The sequence below is a fragment of the Bos mutus genome, chromosome 1 (genome assembly GCF_027580195.1).
Source record: "Bos mutus isolate GX-2022 chromosome 1, NWIPB_WYAK_1.1, whole genome shotgun sequence".
Classification (NCBI taxonomy): Eukaryota; Metazoa; Chordata; class Mammalia; order Artiodactyla; family Bovidae; genus Bos; species Bos mutus.
In genome coordinates, this window is record NC_091617.1 from 116,618,536 (window position 1) to 116,637,355 (window position 18,820).

The 18,820-nt window shown below is 38.7% G+C and overlaps 1 long non-coding RNA gene across 3 annotated transcripts in view; it reads left to right on the plus strand.

Moving 5' to 3' along the window:
* The window catches only part of LOC138988608 (uncharacterized), a 36,949-nt gene extending 20,173 nt beyond the window's left edge, over nucleotides 1-16,776 (plus strand). For 2 of the 3 annotated variants that reach the window (XR_011464880.1, XR_011464882.1), the window contains exons 2-4: nucleotides 997-1,134; nucleotides 6,845-6,919; nucleotides 8,982-16,776. This is a non-coding gene — a long non-coding RNA (uncharacterized lncRNA). The remainder of the gene's footprint in view (nucleotides 1-996; nucleotides 1,135-6,844; nucleotides 6,920-8,981) is intronic. The other variant, XR_011464883.1, reaches the window with a different exon arrangement.
* The last annotated feature ends 2,044 nt before the right edge of the window (nucleotides 16,777-18,820 follow it).

Here is an 18,820-nt window from a genome sequence, read left to right on the forward strand (position 1 = left end):
TTAGTGTCCAAAGATTTAAAGTCCATTAATCCTGAAGACTTGCTGGGAAGCAGGTCAGTTGACATTTCCATACACTTATTTGAATGTGTTTTAGTGAAGTTAAACATTTTTTTCTGTAGGCTGAATAGAGTCAGATTAAAAAAAAAATTTTTTTTAACATTTCATTTCAAATGTAATTGACTTGTTTTGAGTGTCTTATTTAGGTGCTTTTAAAATCTCAAAGAATTTTGTCAAACATTCCCAAAACTGTGCTGCACCTTCAGAAATTATTTTAGGAAATATTTCTTGCTCTATCAAATGGAAAAAATGAAAATTTAAATGTTATATTATTTTAGTTATTCAAATATATATACCTTAATGATGGAGAAGGAAGTGGCAACCCACTCCAGTGTTCTTGCCTGGAGAATCCCAGGGACCGGGAGCCTGGTGGGCTGCCGTCTATGGGGTCGCACAGAGTTGGACAGGACTGAAGCAACTTAGCAGCAGTAGCTAATGATGAATACATACTAAATGGAAACATTTTGCTATAAAATTACCTTCTGCTTTTGAATGACATAAAGTTTGTTATTTTATGAATGGGTGGATAACCTTGGTAAGAAAATGAGAAGACTTAAAATTGTGTGAAAATATAAATTCATCTTTCGGAATTGTCGCTTGCTCCACACACTGTTGATTTCCTGCCCACTTAATGAGCTCTGCCTACTTGCTAACATTACAAAGATGAGTAGATGAGTAAGATATACTCCCTGCTCCTAGGAAATCATAACTAGTAGATATTTGTAGTTTGTCTGGAGAAAAGGAGAGCTAATAAAGTTTTTCTATAGTATTACCTCATTTGAACTAGTGAAGTAGTACTATTATTTTCTTTATTTTACTCAGGAGGAGACTGAGTCTCAAGGAGATTAAGTCATTGTCACGGTCAACATGTTATTTGCTCAGTATCTGTGGTTCTATTTAACAGAGGCTGGGACCATGTCTGTCCTTTTCTCTCTGCAGCTCCAGTGCCTACCATAGTACCTGAACATAATAGGTACTCAGTACACATTTGATGGATGAATAGATACTGGATTATTAGTATATCCAACAAATATTGGATTGTAGAGAAACATTAGTAACATTAGTCCTCTCCCTCAAGTAAGTACTCTTTTACTATGCCTTGCTACCTCTTTAATTATATCTGTTTAGTATTAACAGAATGAATGCTTCAGGTCTGGAAAAAGAATCATGGACCACCTAATATTTTAAATAAGGGAAGATTTCCTTTGAAAAGCAGAAGCTGAATACCCTTGCAAATCCCCCAGATTTAAAACTCAACCCTCAAAGTATTCTTTATGAAGAAACAATTATGTATCAAACTTTGCCATTGTTGATGGCAAATCCAATTATTTAGAAATCTTTTGGAATTAGCCATTAGAAGAGATGGCTGCAAGTTTGAAGGTCTAGAAGTACTATGTGTACTTTATTTGTTATAAATATGGGTGATATTTACAAAGCTCAGTTTATAGTTGATGCTAAGAAACAGGGTTATTAACACTTCAGATTATAAGAATGGAATTCAAATGACCTTGGCAAAATGGAGAGTTGTTAATCCTAAATAGGAACACATGTAGGTAGGAAAGACAGATGTACAATAGCTGCAATGTGCAACTGTGGCAGAAAGGAATTTAGAGTACAAATTCAGGAATCACAAAGTGATTCTTGCATTACATTCTCCAGACCATTACTGGAATACTCCCATCAGTCTTGGGCCTACCAGTTGAAGAGATTTTTTTTTAACAAGGTGGATGAGACTCAGAGGATACAGAAAATAACAAAAGACTAGAAATTGAGAAATGTAAAAACAGAAAACAAGTTGAATTTTAGTCATGTAAGTAATTTCTCAAAAATGTGTATCATCCTTACAACCCACTCTCAGAAGCTTCTCCAGATGTGCTTCACCAAAATGAAGGGATGAATCAAGGTAGGAGAAGACAGTGGATTCAGGACACAGGCAAAGGGAATTTCTAGAAGATAGGGAAGGGACAGCCTGGGTGGCCAGTATTCACTTGGTCCAGGACCATCCTTCTCACTGATGCAGGTTACAAGGTTCAAGGAAAGACTTCTTTAAGAAGGTAAACATGAAAGAATTTCTAACTTGTTTGAACATCTTCAAAAAAAAAAAAAGTTCAACAAGCTGATGGAGAGTTTGGGGTTCAATTTGTGATAGTACACAGAATATTTGGCAAAACACACAAAAACCAACTCCAAGGAAACAAGTTGGAGCCAAAAAGAAAGAATTATAGTATATAGATGACAAAACTGACATAAAAATAACACTTACATACTGACACTAACATAGATACTAAGTATTAATCTAACCAAGATTATGATCTGGTGATATTGAGTGGATGAAGAGATGAGGAGCAGAATGTGTGTGATGGTCAGGAAGAGGGTGGTGGAGAAAGCTTTGCATTAGATTTCACAGTAAGAAGTCTTAGCATAATCCTGCACTTCAAAAATCAAATTTGCATATAGACAGTCATAGCATACTTAAAATTGTGGGTGGTGGCAGTGGTTTTAGTCACTAAGTCATATCCAACTCTTGCGACCCCATGGTCTGTAGCCCTCCAGGCTCTTCTATCCATGGGATTTTCCAGGCAAGCATACTGGAGTGGGTTGCCATTTCCTTCTCCAGGGGATCTTCCCAACCCAGGGATTGCACCCCAGTCTCCTGCATTGCAGGCAGATTCTTTATCGACTGAGCTACCAGGGAAGCTCAAAATCGTAGGAGTAAACACCAAAAACATCAACCAACCAATGAATTCAAACAAATAAAACAAAATAGCTAAAAACATTGAATATAATGTAAGGAGAAAGGTATTGATGGGAGACACAAGGGACTGCTGTTTTTCACAGCAAGACATATAAATTGGATTCTTTAAATTATGTGCACGTGAGGATAAAAGAGGAGAGTGAAAAAGCTGGCTTAAAATTCAACATTCAAAAAACTAAGATCATGGCATCTAGTCTCATCATTTCATGACAACTAGATGGATAAAAAGTGGAAACAGTGGCAGATTTTATTTTCTTGGGCTCCAAAATCACTGCAGATGGTGACTGCAGCCACAAAATTAAAAAAATGCTTGCTCCTTGGAAAAAAAGCTATGACAAACCTAGATAGCATATTAAAAAGCAGAGACATTACTTTGCGAACAAAGGTCGACATAGTCAAAGCTATGGTTTTTCCAGTAGTCATGTACAGATGTGAGAATTGGACCATAAAGAAGGCTGAGTGCCAAAGAACTGATGTTTTCAAGTTGTGGTGCTGTAGAAGACTCTTGAGAATCCCTTAGACATCAAGGAGATCAAACCAGTCAATCCTAAAGGAAATCAACCTTAAATATTCATTAGAAAAACTGATGCTGAATCTGAAGCTCCAATATTTTCGTCACCTGATGAGAAGAGCCAACTCATTGGAAAAGACCCTGATGCTGGGCAAGATTGAAGCCAAGAGAAGAGGATGGCAGAGGATGAGATGGTTGGAAGGCATCACCAACTCAATGGACATGGGTTTGAGCAAACTTTGGAAGATAGTGAAGGACAGGAAGCCTGGCATGCTGCAGTCCATGGGGTCACAAAGAGTTGAACACAACTTAACAACTGAACAATAACAATCATTTTGATTGGCTTCTCTGATGGCTCAGATGGTAAAGAATCTGCCTGCAATACAGGAGACCAGAGTTTGATCCCTGGGTTGGGAAGATCCCCTGGAGAAGGAAATGGCTACCCACTCCAGTATTCTTGCCTGGAGGATTAAAACAAACCAAAAAAGAAATCAAATTAACATTAAAATCATTAACATAAAAATATAGTTAAGAAGTTACCTAATAATATTACCAAATATGGGGAAATTCGTGTTTTCTTAGAGTGGTAACTAGTTGCTGTATTTGTGAAGTTAAGATTTTGGCTAATGCTCTGTTCTAGTAAGGGTTGATTTAAAGGAGTTGCTAAATGAGTGAGGTGTTTCCTTTCCTGGAGCTGTATGGAACTAACAATCCACACTCAATGGTCTGGCATGACTTATATGCAGTGATGGAGTAAGGTCCGGGTTGCATTGCCTTGGCTCATCTTCTAGGTTCCTTATAACTCTGTGGGCCTCTGGCAGAGGTGTGGTGTGAAGGACAGAACAATAGTAATTTAAGTCATATTATGATGGCATCTATTTAACTCATACAATCAAGAATAGAATTTAAAAATATATATGTATATGTATATGTATGTGTGTATATATATACACACACACACACACATATATACACACACTCGAATATTCAAATTATTATTGCTCTGCATCTGTGAGGAGATTACTACCTCTGAAAGGAAGGAACTTAAATGTTTTGAATATCTTCCAAGTGCCTCACAAACATAATTTCATTTAATCACTCAGCACTGCTGAGGTGGGTATCACATAGCCCCATTTTACAGATGAGGAAATTACAGTTCAGAGAGGTTAGGTAACTTTTCTTCTGTGGTCACATAAATAACATAGGATTGAGCCGGTCTGTGTGTCTACAAAGCCAGTGTTCTGTTTTACCTTTATGCCTATATGCTTGTTTTAATTTTAACATAATGTAAAAAAACTAGTTCTCCCACTCTGAATGAATATGCTTTGAAAACAACTGATTTGCTCAGATTAGATAGCTATTTTGATGTCTTGAATTTTTTTTTTTCAATTTTTTTGGTCACTCTGCATGACATGTGGGATTTTAGTTCCCCGACCACGGATGAAACTCGCACCCGCCACGTTGGATGCACAGTCTTAACCACTGGACTGCCGAGGACGTTCCCATTTTGATGTCTTGTAGATACAACTTGAGTGTTTATGTGTTGCATGTGGCCTAGTTCTGTGAGAGGACAGCCTGTAGGTGATGGAATAGTCAAAACATGTCCCATCCAACCAGTCTCCCAAATTGCAGTATAGCCCCTTGAGACCCTGTGAATCAGAGTTTATAAACAACTATTCATAGACACAGGTGTTTTCCTTAGGCTATTATTTATGTGAGGCAGCTAAAAAGCAACTATTTTTTCCTTGCTAAGTATTAACTCTAGCACCTGGCTCACAAGGGCAGGGGAGGGAGGGTGGAGAAGAAACCCTTTCGAAAGAGAATCTGAAGAAGCCCACTGCAGAGAGAGGATGGCAAAGAAAAGACAGCCTTTGAAGAAAAGTCTTCCTAAGGAATAAGGACCACGTGGTCCTGTCGTCCTCCATAATCTAGATGCCAAGAATAACTGATCTTGGTTGAAGAGCAACTTGCCACTTACTCAGCTTTGTGATTCCACTTGAAATAGATTTCCAGTTAAAAGATTAAAAAATGACAACAAAAGCCATCTCTTTGTTGCTGCCTCTCAAATGTGCTCTTAACAAATATTGACAGCTCACTGCCTATGATAGGAGTGCCTATTTTCACAATTGAAATGCTTCCATTCAATAAAGAAATAAATTTTTAAAATGTAGCCAGTAATTATTTTAATTTTTTCAGAATTGACTCACAGTAAAATAGATTTCTCACCTTTAATATAGGTGAAAGAGTTTCTACTTTGTATTATTGAGTTTCTATATTGTATTATTTCATTTTCCCTACCTCAAACAGAAAGAAAATTCCTTTTAACCATTCATCAGTTAGATTCATCAATCCCTTGAATTGGGAGCCATTCTTCCCTGGTAGCTCAGACTGTAAAGAATCTGCCTGCAATGCAGGAGGGCTGGGTTTGATCCCTGAGTCAGGAATATCCCCTGGAGAAGGAAATGGCAACCCACTCCATTATTCTCGCCTGGAAAATCCCATAGACAGAGGAGCCTGGTGGGCTACAGTCCATGGGGTCACAAAGAGCTGGATGTGACTGAGCAACTAACACACTTGAATTGAGCACCTGCTACACTTTGGGGACATCAGGTGACCGTGACAGGTAGCTGGCCTGGAGGTCTCATTTTCTACTTAGGAATGATGGTGGAGGCAGAGAAACCTAGATTTGGAAATAGACCATGATGACTGTAAAATTGTATACAAAGGTTAAGACAGCGCAAAAGCTATTAATAGTCAGACTAACTCTGGGACTTTTCAGACAGTCTCCCACAGATGAGGTGAAGTTCTGGTTTGGTCCTGAAAGCTTTGGGCGAGTTTGCCAGTCAGGCAAAGGGGACTGAAGACATTTGTTAAGGATGACAAAAGAATGGTGTATGGGAAAGGAATAGAGTCGAGAACCAAACAGTGTGTTTGGGGAATGGCATGAGGCTCCTTGTGGTTAGGGTAAGGAGTAAATATGGTAGGGTGGTGGAGGTAAATACGGGAGGTGGAGAGATAAGAAGTAGGACATCCCACAGTATGTAATAGGAGTAACAGGCTCCAAGACGGATTGTCAAGAAAACACTGACGACAATGAGGGTGGGCTAGCGTGAGGCAAGAGAGTAGTTGGTTGCCCAAGTGGGAGATACACACAGAGTTCTTGAACGTGTGATAATAAATTTATCAAGGAGGGGATGGTAAGGAATCAGAAGTTATTTAAAAATGTGAAGCACTAGGACTTCCCTGTGGACCAGTGACAAAGAATCCCCTTGCAATGCAGGGGACATGGGTTTGATCCCTGGTTGGAGCAACTAAGCCCCTGAGCTGCAATTACTTGAAGCCGGGAAGCTCTGGAGCCTGCATGTCACAACTAAAGGATCTGTGCACTGTAGAAAGATTCCACATGCTGCAACTAAGACCTGATACAGCCAAATAAATAAATACATTTTTAAAAATGTAAAAGACTATGTCATATTATAAAAAGATATTAATTATTGGTATTTATTATCTGTCCTAACTAGGAATGTGTTGTGACAAGCTATCCCTAGTTAAATGAAGATTTCCTGTGACCAATCTAATACACAATGCCTTCTACAGTAAGTATGTACTACCATCCAACAGTCCTCTCTTGACTCCCCAGAGTTTATCATGGAAGCTATGTGTGGAACCAGCTCGTTTTAGTCTCTTTAAACATCCTAAGATAAACTTAGATCGCTTATTTGATTGTTAAGGATCCTGCAGAAGACAGTTAATTTTACTTCTAGCACATATGATCATATCTGTATAACTTTGTGTAATTGGTAAAATGGCGAACTTTGTGTAATTGGTAAAAGTTAAGGCCTGTGATTTTATAAGCTTTTCACTCAGATGAATGAATTGATGGCCTTGTTGCAGCATTCCAGACTTGGGATAGAATGAAATTCAAGTTTCTTTTAGCCTTCATTTTAAGGAACCAAGTGGCCCTTGTAATTAGATGTATGAACATTGGTAAATATACATATTTGGATCTGACCATGATTTAACATTTTGACAAACACCTATGCTAAACCCATCAATGAGACAGCTGAGGAAAAAATTTCTGGAAGAATTTTTACTGTTCTTCAGTGCTCCTCAGGCAGGAAGCCACAGGAAATATGTATTGTGGTACATATTTCCCTGCAGGATTTGGTGTGTCATTCATTGTACACAGTTCTGCTTTCCAGCTGCCTGTAGTTCACATTTTTGTACTTGCTTTTCCCTCCAGGATAATTCAATGAAGTCAGTTCCTCTGAGATAGAAAATGTCTTTTTATTTTTTTTAAGGTCAGAGGTTTTTTTCTTCCTTCCCGATTGAGAGATAAACTTGATTAAACAGAAAAGATTTAAGTAGTCAGAATTAATAATTTTGACATATGAAAAACTGTGATTGCAATTTGAAATAGTCATTAGATAATTTTATTAATCTAATAGGATGAGTGTTTTTTGGGCTAAATGAAAATAAGGTCTGTCAAATTTGGAGCAGTTTAAAATGTAATAAATTAGAATCTGGGATATGGAAGCGGAAACCAGCCTTTTCTGAGAGAACCTTACTGCTATTTTATTAGATATGGTTTTTTACTTTAAAATTTCTCTGCATTTCTTTTCTTCTCACTATCCTGCACCCAATCTTTAATGTAGAGTAAAATATTTCCCCCACTTTGAAATGGGAAGTAGTGAATAGAATGCTTGAAAATCAGTTAGTATTCTCATATTAAGCAACTTTTTAAAAACATATTTAGCTGTGGTTTTTCGATCTGCCTGTGCATGAAAAGCACCTGGAGTACTTAAAACAAACGAACAAACAAAAACACAAACTTCACCCCAGAATTACTGAATGGGGTTGAGCCTGGCTGTTCACATTTCATAAAATCTCTCAGGCTCACTCTAATAATATAAGCAGAGTTGAGACCACTGACTTCTACTTTTCTTTGTACAGGTATCTCCAGGTTCATTTTTAACCAGCTAAACTTGACTCCCTTATCACCAGCTCAGAGATGGCTGCTGGGAAAACTGACAGTCAAGTGCAGTGGTCTAGAAGAGAGGAGTCCAAGATGATTTCTTAGGCTATGGGGAAAACATGAGAACTTCTATCTTTATTTTTGAATCTCATCCTCTAACAAAGTCTGTTTCAAAAATATTTTATGGTGCACATATTAATACAACAGAATTTTTTTTTTAAGTCTGGGGATGTACCATCAAAATCTTCACAACCTTAGAATTAGGCAGAACAGAAAAGACTCATTTCCCTATTACTTATGTCTCTTGATTCTTTATGGTCACTGAAACAGCTCAGATATTGGTTTTTTATGTGTCTATCAATTGCTTCAGAGTTTTCTAGAGCTATGTATGAAGTCCTGCAAGATGGTTGTCCCCTACTTGATAGCCTAGAAAGGCCAGTATTATATGAAAACCCATCAAACACAGTCTTCTCTTGCTGAATCTTAGCTTTTTCCAGAGTTCCCGCTACAACTTCATTTCCTGGTCCCTTCTTGTGGTAAAACTTGTTCTTGTCCTTCTAAACTCTTCTAAAATGCTCAAGTAATGCCTTCGAAATATCTCTTGATATTAGGGAATTGTTTTTAAGATATAATATTGATATTGTGGTTATTTAAAAAGAATAAAAAGAATCTTTGTTTTTTAGAGATACGTATGTAATCTTGAAAGTCCCTTGGACTGCAAGAAGATCAAACCAGTCAATCCTAAAGGAAATCAATCCTGAATATTCATTGAAAGGAGTGATGCTGAATCTGAAGCCCCAGTAATTTGGCCACTTGATAGGAAGAGCCAACTCATTGGAAAAGACCCTGATGCTGGGAAAAATTGAAGGCAAAAGGAGAAGGGGACAACAGAGGATGAGATGGTTGGATGGCATCACCAACTCAATGGACATGAGTTTGAGCAAGCGCCAGGGAAATGGTGGAGGACAGAGAAGGCTGGTGTGCTGCAGTCCACGGGGTTGCAGAGAGTCAGAGATGACTTAGCAACTGAACAACAATGTAATGTATATGGAATGTGCTTTAAACTAATATGAGAGTATATTTAACTACAATAAAGTGGCTCAGTGGTAGAGGATCCCCCTCCTAATGCAGAAGATGGGGGTTTGATCCCTGGGTCAGGAAGATCCCTGAAGAAGGAAATGACAACCCACTCCAGTATGCTTTCTTGGGAAATCCTGTGGACAGAGGAACCTGGTGGGCTACAGTCTAAGGGGTCGCAAAAGAGTCAGACAGGACTTAGTGACTAAACAACATTAACTCCCACCTTGTCCTTTTCATCTGCCTTTAGGATTTTCCCATCAAATCACTTGGTTCTCTGCCTCACCCCAAGTCCGCCTCAGACGTCAAATACTCCCTCCACTCTAGTCAGCGCCCTCAGGTCATTTTCTCACCCCACCACCTAGTTTTGCCAGGCCGCCTGGCAACAGCACAATCTTTCTCTACTGTTTTTCTCTTCTTGCCTGGCTGGGGTGACACCAGAGCCAATCAGGTAGCTCTGCTTGTGTCTTCTGTGAGTGGATTCTTGATCTCTTGGCTCTGGTCTGAAGTCTTCCCCTGTGGGCTCTGTGTCTTCCAGCCTCATATCACAATCCTGCACGGGGGGATTTCAGATATTTACTGATTGGGAGGAGGCAACCTTTCTGTTCCTTTCTCTGAGGCCCAGTGGAAACCACCCTACTCCTTGTCTCCGTGAAATGGAAAGTCTAGAGGCAGCTCTCGTAGTTTCTGCTGGGGGAATTTCTGGGATGTCTATTTATTTTCCTAAGCTTTTATATTCTTTTTAAATATATGAGTTGCTCTGAAAGTCCCTAAAGCATTTATTTTCATAACTGTAATGAATCCCTGATATTTGGAGGGTTTTTTGAATACCTTAGATATATGTAATCTCACATGTACGAGTGTCTATCGTCTTTTGTTTGTTCTTCTGTTCTTTGTTTTTGTAGCGTGTGGGGCACCTGCTTTGTACTTTCTGTTGCTATACAGAGAAGCGCCACTCTTAGCCACTGGAGTACACGCTCCATCCCACTGTCTGCATCTTATTTCCTTCTTAACTTTCTGGTCCCCCATCCCTAGCATGGCCATTGGATATTGCATCACCACTTCCCTTTCCTCTAATGTCCCGTGACCTACCACGTGAAAAGTGTTGGGCAGTGTGAACAGCTAGCATCTCAGCATTCATCTCCCCTTATAGCTGGGCCTGGGTTGGGGAACTGAGGGGGAAGGGCTGGAGCTGGGAGAGGGAGAAGAAACTGATAATTGTTCACTTTCTCTTCTCTCTTTGCACTTCCAATTTTAGAGTGAGGAGAGACAAATCTCCCATTCAGCTGGGATTTCAAGGACACTAGAATAACAAAGCTTAGGACCTGTCAGTCCCATTTGCACACTCCCCACCCCCCGCCCCCCGCCCACCCCAGGACTGAGACCAAACTGCAAGGCAGTCCCAGAAAAATAAGAAGAGAAGGAGCAGGCCATGGGAGAAGAGACAGTAGGGGAGGGAAAGAAGAAGGTGAGGAGGAGGAAACATTTACTCTTTCATTTAGTTCTTCTTTTAGAATGAAGCTGAATTATCTTGTGCCTTACAGCATTAAAAATGCATTTCACTGGACCTCTGATGAGATATTTGAAATGTCCAAATGGTAGGGGAGCTATTGATATACTAGGAGTTTATGGGCAAAATGAGGCAATTTTTCAAATACTCCCTAACGCAAGAAGTTCCTGACTTTGAAAAGACAGTCATTTGTTGACTACGTTTATCCACATTTACTTCCAAACTCCTCAATAATATATTTCATATAATACACATTTCCCATCAGATTGATGTTTTGACTCAATTTTCCAGGCTTTTAATAGCAATTGCCTAAGACTCCTGCTTTTGCCTATATAGACAAGGTCTATGTGTTGACAAATTTGATTTATTCTTTTTGTATAAATCCAGGCAGGGGTGTACAGATAACATTTATATATATATATATATATATTTTTTTTTTTTTTTTTTTGCATTGATGATACGTTCACATAAGGAAACTCAGAAAAACTACCAAAAAAACCCAACAAGGATCAACCCTCAGAGAGAATTGCTTAGTATTTGGTGCTTATCCATCAAATCAGCTCTATCCACATATGTATTTCTTTTCCTTTTCTTCCCCAGTAGGGATCATGGTGATCGTTCTACTCTGAACCCTTCTTTTTATTTAATACTACATCACAGCCCAGGTGGATCAGTGGTAAAGAACCCGCCTGCCAATGCAGGAGACATGGGTTTGATCCTTGGGTCAGGAATATCCCCTGGAAAAGAAAGTGGGCTACCTTCCTCCAGTATTCTTGCCTGGAAAATTCCATGGACATAGGAGCCTGGTGGACTACAGTTTATGAGGCCTCAAAGAGTTGAACACGACTAAGCACATACAAATAGACACATATACACACACCACAGACCCATTACTATGTACACTATAGGATTTTTAAAGTATAAATTTTATTGCAGTATAACATGCAGAAAATTCACAGATTGTAAGTGTGCAGCTTGATGAATGTTCACAAAGTGAACACACCCATGTAACCAACAGAACGCAACAGGCACCCCAGAAACAGGACATACCAGCACCCCAAAGCTTCCCAAAGCCCCCTTACAAGTACTGTGCTCCATCTCAAGTGTTACTGCTATCTTGACTGCTAAAACATAGACTTCCCCATCCCTCCCATTTTTGAACTTTATACAAATGATATATTTATAAAATATATGGTATATTTAAAGTATTTATAAGAACTGCAGTATGTACTTTTTTTGTTTTTGTCTAGCTTTTCTTATCATTATGCTTGTGAGATTTATTCCATTTTGTGTATGGCTGTAACATGTACATCTGAATTATTGTATAGTATTGCCTTGTATGCCTATTCCACAATTTATTGAACCATTCTATTTTTGATGGTCATTTGCCCCTCCTGAGATATTATAAATAGTGTTGCTCTGAACATCTTTGTATACAGCTACAGGTGACATATGCACTCTTTTCTCTCAAAAAAAAAAAAAATAGTTGGTTTACAGGTAAGGCATATGTTTAGCTTTATTAGATAATGCCAAATAGTTCTCCAAAGTGGCACTTTCAATTTTTCACTCTCATCAGTAATGTCTGAGTCCACTTATTTCATATTCTTGCCAATACTTGGTATTTTAAAAAGTCCAGGCCATCAAAGGTAATTAATTACTAGAAACTCTTCTTTTGCCTAGACAGATAAGGCCTATATATTTGTTCTTTTTATGTATATTCTCCAGAATCATATAGAGTCTCTCCCTTGGAAGGCAAGGAGGTCAAACCAGTCAATCCTGAAAGAAATCCACCCTGAATATTCATTAGAAAAACTGACAGTGAAGCTGAAGTTCTAATACTTTGGCCACCTGATGCAAAGAGCCGACTCATTGGAAAAGACCCTGGTGCTGGGAAAGATTGAAGGCAAAAGGAGAAGAGGGCAACAGAGGATGAGATAGATAGCATCACTGACTCAATGGACATGAATTTGAGCAAACTGCAGGAGACAGTGAAGGACAGGGGAGGCTGGTGTGCTGCCGTCCATGGGGCCACAGAGTCAGACACAATGTAGCAACTGAACAACGATAACAGCAATAAGTATTTTATTATTATTATTATTATTATTATTACAATGGCAATATGTTAAAGAAATCCAAGCAAATTTTGGTCACTTGGGTGGGTGGATAATAGTCTTTTACTGCAGTTTTGATTTTCATTTCGTGTATTTACCAGCCATTTGAATACCCTGTTTTGTGAAATGATTGTTCAAGTCTTTTGCCTGTCTTTTTTCTTGGGTTGTCTGTTTTTTCAAGTTGGCTTTTAGGAGTTCCTTATACCTTTGGAGGAGTCCTTTGCTGGATATGTCCTACAAATATCTTCTCTGTGACTTGCTTTTTCATTCTTAATGATGATTTTTTAATGGAATAGAAGTCCTTAGCTTTAATATAATCCAATTTATCAATCTTTTCTTTTATGGTTAGTACTTTCTGTGTTCTGTTTGAGAAATCTTGGCCTATTTTAAGGTCATGAAGATATTCTCTTATGTTTTCTTCTAAAAGCTGTATTATTCTACCTTTACATTTACATTTGTAATTTTTACATGTGGTTTGAGGTAGAGAATCAAGACTTTTTAAAAATAATTATGTACCTATGTATCTAATCCATCCAGTGTCCCTTATTGAAGGTACAATTCCTTCCCTAAACAATGTGAGTTTTACATGGGTTCATGCCTGCCAAGGAACTTCCCAGGTGGCACTAGTGATAAAGAATTTGCCTGCTGGTGCAGGAGACATAAGAGAACTGAGTTCAGTCTCTGGGTCAGGAAGATCCTCTGGAGGTGGAAATGGTAACCCACTCAAGTATTCTTGCCTGGAGAATCCATGGACAGAGGAGCCTGGTGGGCTACAGTCCATAGGGTCGCAGAGTCAGACATGACTGAAGTGGCTTAGCATGCCTGCCATATCTAAATATGCCATTTAACCACTTGGGAGAGCATTTTGATTGAGCATTTTCTTGCATATTCTTCCTTGATATTTAGCATGAGTGACTTAAAAAAAAAACTACTGATGTGAGTGCTAGAGTACTTATAAAGAAAAAATATCAAGATGCTGAAAACAGCCATGCATTTGTTAAAATATGGCTAAAATCTCTTTGTTATAATTTTGAATTGACCATTATGAGCCAATAAAAGGTTAACTTTAAAAAGTGAATTTTGACTGCTTGTATAAATCAGTATTTTCGGGGGCTTGGGTTAATTTTAGTTAAAAATGTACTGATCTTATGTTGAATAATTAAGCTTCTCTTTTATTATTTTGAAGACCAGTTTGGGGAATGTAATAAATTTTATATTTACCAGAGGAAACTTAGTTTGAGAATGTGTGTGTGTGTGTGTGTGATTAATCACATCCAATTCTTTGTGACCCCACGGACTGTAGCTTGCCAGGCTCCTCTGTCCATGGAATTTCCCAGGCAATAATACTGTAGTGGGTTGCCTTTTCCTACTCCAGGGGATCTTCCCAATCCAGCAATTGAACCCATGTCTCTTACATCTCCTGCATTGGCAGGCAGATTCTTTACCACTGTGCCACCAGGGAATTATACTATTAATATTTATTGTTATTACACTATTAGCATTCATTCCCTCAGTGACTTATTTTGAAGTCTCCATTTTATTTGAGATAGCTCATAATTTTAAAGGTATTACAAAATGGAAACTTAACGAGAAGCTATTTGACAAATAGAGCCATAATATATAGGAAGTGGGTTCTGTATATTCTGATGATATATATGTGAACTGTATGATTGAAATTTAACATTTTCATATGTTTGTAATAATTATTTTACACAATTATCTTTACTAGAATAAATCTAATCAGGAAATATAAATTCAGTTTCCCAAATGGACTTTAAATATAATATAATACAGCTTGATATTAGAGAAACATGCTATTAGTCTTATTTTTAGCCACCAAGAGAGTGTCAGCATTGTTAATTAACCTTTGATATGGAATTTCCCTCCCTCTTTTAAGTATCTATATTATTATAAAGTGTGATGTATTTGATTTTTAAAAATTAATCTTAAAATGCTTAATAATTCTGTCATTTAAAATGGTTGTAATCAAAATAAGGAAGTTGGATTTGTGATGAATAGGCTTAATGTTTTTTGCACTTGGCTGAGCAGAAATTAATTTTAATTTAAAACATCTTACTCAGCCTCAGGGCATAAATGAGCATTCAAATCGGATTTTAACCTTTAGTAATTAAACTTCTTATTTTTCATGAAACTTATAGTAGGCTACAGTCCATGGGGTCGCTAAGAGTTGGACACAACTGAGCGACTTCACTTTTACTTTTCACTTTCATGCATTGGAGAAGGAATGGCAACCCACTCCAGTATTCTTGCCTGGAGAATCCCAAGGACAGAGGAGCCTGGTGGGCTGCCGTCTATGGGGTCGCACAGTGTTGGACACAACTGAAGCGACTTAGCAGCAGCAACAGCACACATATTTATATTTATATGTATTAGCTATTTGTAATTCTGTTGAAATTATTTTAAGGTAAATAAACGTTCAGTTTAGTCCAGTTGCTCAGTCATGTCTGACTCCTTGCGACCCCATGAACTGCAGCATGCCAGGCCTCCCTGTCCATCACCAACTCCCGGAGTCCACCCAAACCATGTCCATTGAGTTGGTGATGCCATCCAACCATCTTATCCTCTGTCATCCCCTTCTCCTCCTGCCCTCAATCTTTTCCAGCATCAGGGTCTTTTCCAATGAGTCAGCTCTTCACATCAGGTGGCCAAAGTATTGGAGTTTCAGCTTCAACATCAGTCCTTCCAGTGAACACCCAGGACTGATCTCCTTTAGGATGAACTGGTTGGATCTCCTTGCAGTCCAAGGGACTCTCAAGAGTCTTCTCCAACACCACAGTTCAAAAGCATCAATTCTTCTATGCTCAGCTTTCTTTATAGTCCAACTCTCACATCTATACATGACCACTGGAAAAACCATAGCCTTGACTAGACAGAACTTTGTTGGCAAAGTAATGTTTCTGCTTTTTAATATGCTGTCTAGGTTTGTCATAACTTTCCTTCCAAGGAGTGAGCGTCTTTTGATTTCATGGCTGCAATCACCATCTGTAGTGATTTTGGAGCCCCCAAAAATGAAGTCAGACACTGTTTCCACTGTTTCCCCATCTATTTGCCATGAAGTGATGGGACCAGATGCCATGATCTTAGTTTTCTGAATGTTGAACTTTAAGCCAACTTTTTCACTCTCTTCTTTCACTTTCATCAAGAGGCTCTTTAGTTCTTCACTGTCTGCCGTAAGGGTGGTGTCATCTGCATATCTAAGGTTATTGCTATTTCTCCTGGCAATCTTGATTTCAGCCTGTGCTTCCTCTAGCCCAGCGTTTCTCATGATGTACTCTGCATAGAAGTTAAATAAGCAGGGTGACCACATACAGCCTTGACATACTCCTTTTCCTATTTGGAATCAGTCTTTTGTTCCATGTCCAGTTCTAACTGTTGCTTCCTGACCTGTATACAGATTTCTCAAGAGGCAAGTCAGGTGGTCTGGTATTCCCATCTCTTTCAGAATTTTCCACAGTTTATTGTGATCCACACAGTCAAAGGCTTTGGCATAGTCAATAAAGCAGAAATAGATGTTTTTCTGGAACTCTCTTGCTTTTTCCATGATCCAGCGGATGTTGGCAATTTGATCTCTGGTTCCTCTGACTTTTCTAAAATAAATGTAGTAAAATTAGATTAATTGAGACTTTTGCATTTTTTACTTTCACACTTGTAAACCGAACTATCTGTTGTATCTTTTAAAAAATCACATTCCTTTATTTATTTACTGCTTCCACTAAACAGGATGAAACTGGAAGCTAGGAATGACCACAGCAAGGCTTGTGGGTTGTGGAGACTGATTTAGACCAGAGCTTCCCAGAATTTGTTTTACAAAATATTCGTCCACAGGATTTAACTTGTATTGTCTTAAAACAAAACCACAAAACAGATATAGTGGTTAAATTAATTTGAGAAACAAAAGTTAACCAAGTTTTCCAAATGCTGAGTTTTTCAGAGCCTTTAATGTGCTAACATGCATTGTGAGTGCCCAGGTGGTAGGGGTGTAGAGAGTGGGGAGAAGCAGTGTAAGAAAAGTGTTTCCCAAACTGGAGACTTCAGCGTGACTTTAGGTTGACTACAGCATCTAGTCCAATGTTTCTGGAACATTCTTCAGAAATGTTGATTTATAGAGACCTACTTTATGCTAAGGTCACCAATTCAGCCAGCTCCTAATCACTCCTCCCTTACCACCCCTTCATCAACAACAACAACAAAAAATACAAAACCTGTCTAAGCTGTAGGTGATAATATTGATGCTTTTTTTGCCTTTTGTTCCTGTACTAAAAAGTTAGTATATCCTGGTTTCTATATGGGAGGAATTTGAGTCCTCTTTACATCCTTGAGGTAGATCCCTACCAATCCCTTCTTTTCTTCTACAAAACGATTATAAGCTCTTACTCTTCCCTCCGCCTGGAATAATCTTACCCTCAATATTGCCAGGAATGACTGGATCCTCATCAGTTTTTTTGCACAAATACCATGATTAGACCACTTTTTCTTATATTGTCTTTCCCTTCCCTCCTCACTATGCAGCACATTAGGCCATTTCCTAGGCTTCATAGCACCTGTCATTATCTGAAAATACTTATGCATTTATGTAAATTACTTTTTGGACATGCTGCAGTCCTTGCAGGCTGTTGGTTTCCTGAGAAGGGATGGCGCCCACACCCTCAGCAATGCAAGTGTGGAGTCCTAACCACTGGGCTGTCAGGGAACACCCTATGTATTCGTGAACTGCTTGATTTACCTCACTGGACCAGGAATCCCAAGATATCAGGGAGTTTCTCTCTCTTGTCCGTTGTGTTCCCAGTTCCTACAATTGTGCCTGATATACAGTGGACCCTGGAAAGGGCCTGACCTCTTCCCAAGGTCAGGGAACACGCATTCCAAAGAGAAAGTTGGCAAAATATGGAATCCCATGTGCTACCAACCATGCTTGAGGTAAACGTAGGCTGATCTGGGACCTCCAAAAAGGAATTCTGCTCTTGGATAGCAGTGGTGAGAGGGGCAAAGCATGCCATAGAAGACTTCTTACAGGCAACAGCTGAGCTGAATCTTAAAGGCCAAGTAGGACATATCACTGTTTTGAGCCAAGGAAATAGCCCATGCAAAGGGCCAAAAGTGAGTTAGATGATTCAGATAAGTACACGTGTTTAAGGGAGGGCCACTGGCAGAGTCGGGGAACTGAGGCTGACAAAGATGGCAGGAAGAAGTGACAACACGACTGGAAAGCTGGGCTAAGGAGTTGGATCTTTATTCTGAATTTGATGTGCAATAGTGAAATTGCAAACATTATAATCAAGCTTGAATGAATGTTTTATTTCTGGCAGCAGCGAGGTTGATGGATAGGAAGGCATGAAGCCACTGGTGGGAGGTCAGTTGGAACACTTTGAAACCAAATAGAGGGACTTCCCTAGTGGTCCTGTGGTTAAGAATCTGCCTTGCAATGCAGGGAACGTGGATTCAATCCCTGGTTGACGAACTAAGATCTCACAAGCTGGAGCAACTAAACACAAGAGCTGCAAGTACTGAGCCCATGAGCCGCAACAAAGATCCCACATGATGCAACTAAGACCCGATGCAATCAAATAAATAAGTAAATAAATAACTTTATTTCTTTTCTATATATATATATATATATATATATATATATATATATATATAAAGAAACCAAAGAAACCAAAGAACCAAAAGAAACCAAATAGAATTAATTAGTACTTGAGACCTGCTACACAGGTTGCCCTTTCCTTCTTTTGCTCATAGCTATTGCTTTGGTGGAAAACATTTTTTCTTTCATAGTCACATTAAAAAAAATTTATTTATTTTT